The following is a 2,796-nucleotide window of genomic DNA, read 5'->3' as shown; positions in this document are numbered from 1 at the left end:
AGAAAAATACCCGAGTGACACAATGCGGGGTATCACATTCTTCGTCGTTAAAATTGGCCAAAATCTGCCGTTAATTTGATAACGTAGTTGACTAACAGTAAACACGGTTTTGCTGTTCAGAATAAACCTGCTGGAATCAAATTTGAAGAACTTTTAGGTTAGAAATTTACCATTTTTGTTAAATATGCAGACTTACTACTACATTTTTGGCTAATTCAGTCATTTTTGGACAAAAATATTGAAAATAATTGGTTTCAACAACTTAATGCCTAACCCTTCAAACCCAGGCTACCAAATCAACAAGAATAAGCTTTGTGATGCTCGCATTTAATTTACATGTGTTACTGCAAATCATGTATGAATTTGCAATTATACTTTAAGTAAACGACCTTAATTATTCATTAGATAAGTTTGAACTTAAGTTTTACTTCTACAAAATCATTACTTAATGTTATGTCTACATTATATCGAAGCTCAATGACAGGAATTTTAGAATTTTTTATAATTAGACTTAAAGTCAGAGTTAAGCATTATAATTACTCTGCAGATGCTTATTTAAAGCATGATTTTAGTTCATTTAGGAATGTTAATTGTGCTGGACATTTGAATGGATAGAATTCAGTTCATGGACGAACATTTTCATTGAAAATTGTGGTTCAAGTCAAAATTGAGGTTCAAGCTAATATTAAGGTTCCTTACCTAATTTGCCAGACACATTCCATTAAAATTTATTTATTCATATTCACATAGCAGTTGCAAAATCCACCTGCTCAAGACGTATACCAAAATAATTCATAATTTCCATTTTTCTTTATCAATTGGATCAAAAAATATGCAGCAATCGTCCATTCATGGTTACTTATTTATTTATATATCTGACATTTTAGACAAGTCCATTAGAAAATCAAATGTTCCACATTTTTATATTCAACAGCTGCTTCAGTTATTGACATTATTATTTTCATACATCCAAAAAATCGAAAGCCATTGACACTTTCTCTTTTGAGTGTCACGAAGCTAATTCTTTAACCAACAAGTTAATATCAAAGAACAAACAAATATCTTTTAATCGTTAAATTATAATTAATGCCGAAAAAAAATACAAAAGAACACATTAACACAACGATACATACACAAAATAAGCATAAATTAACAGGAACAAAAATATCCATTTGTAATCAATAAAAGTAATGAGAATGAAGAAATTATTCAGCAACAGTCAATAGCGATATGACACAGACATGTGTTCGCACGCACACTCTCAGCTCTTTTAATTTTACCATAAAACAAAACAAAAAAAAAGACATAAACAAACTAAAGATTTCCTCAAATTTTTCAATTACGCTTTTAAGCAATAGGCCAGTTTTTATTATACATAGAGAAGAATCAATTAAAGAACAAGAACAAATTGAGAAAAAAATAAAAAGAAAAAAAAAACGTATGAAAAATTTAAGTTTTGTGCTGGTTTTTGATTTTATTTTCAGGTTATAGTAAGCTTAAATTACAGGTTTCGCTATTTAAGGTTCATTAAGGATGTCCGTTGAAATCGTGACATTGGTAAAATCAACGATACGGTTACACCCCTAACTGTTATGACGTCAGAGAATGACTAAGCAGATTCATATTTTTGACATGGCATTAAAACAGGCCCTGGACACAGTCAACTGATAAGCATCTCTGACGACAAGTTATTATATTCACACCGTTTTTGTGGAATCGATTTTCTTTTCAGTGGGATGGACTTCCAAATCCAACAACCCTAAAGATTGAACATCGAGTGTCCATACTACCTAATGCCAATTCGATGTGCTTATGAGACTTTTAAATCAAATTCGACACGAATTTTATTAGACTTCAAAAGCTGTCCTAAGCTTTGCCTTAATTTATCCAATTTAAAACGAATATTCAATACCCGAATTTTACTAATTCGGAACTATTCCGACGTGACTCCCTAACAGGCAAATAGCGTACTTTAAAGAACAGAGTAAGCTAATTGCAACACTCACGAACATGCTCATCTGGTAGATTAAAGGTGAGCAAGCTTTCGAAGATATGCTCTTTGCCTGTTAGGGTACACGAATAGTGCAAAACGTCAAATCGATCTAAAATTTTCCTCCAAGCAGACGTGATTTTAGCATTTTAACCAAATTTTAACCTAAATCGCTGTCAAGTCATAGTCATAGTAATGCTAGTATGGAACTCGATTTTTGTTCTATTTACCGATTTGTGCTATCCGGGTAAAATATTATCAAATTTTTCTACACATGTTTTCCCTCTGTACGTCAATTCATGTGACCTAATATTAGCTTTACATGACACGGACAATGAATATGTTAAATGTCAGCCTACTATTTTAGAAAGGAAACAATTGAGTTATCAGAAAAGGTAAAATAGTCATAAAAAGTCGTGTTCGGCACACTATTTACGCGTTACTTTATAGTCCCTTAAGTGATATCAATCAAAATTGTAATTAAATTCGCACATTTCAAAGAACAACCTCAATGCTATTTACTTCCCTGCTAAAAATACCTTACCGTGTTGTGAAAGTCAATAGAGAACTAATTAAATATTTTTTCAGTCAAAGCCTGCTTCAGATCATCTTGGCAATTCCACCCTACCAATTAAAAATCGAACTCTCTAACACTTTATTACCCACACCCTAAATTCACAGGAATCATCATCAACAAACGCAAAAGTACACGAGGCAATTTATTTTTGGAATAGCTATTTGCATATAAACATTTTGATAAAATTTCTCACTGATAATGTGACAGGCAGAAATTTTGTGGGTGGCAC

Source organism: Chironomus tepperi, unplaced genomic scaffold (assembly GCF_022539635.2).
Source record: "Chironomus tepperi strain 1889 unplaced genomic scaffold, CSIRO-AGI_Ctep_v1 contig_479, whole genome shotgun sequence".
Taxonomy (NCBI): domain Eukaryota; kingdom Metazoa; phylum Arthropoda; class Insecta; order Diptera; family Chironomidae; genus Chironomus; species Chironomus tepperi.
This window is presented reverse-complemented; position numbering follows the sequence as displayed.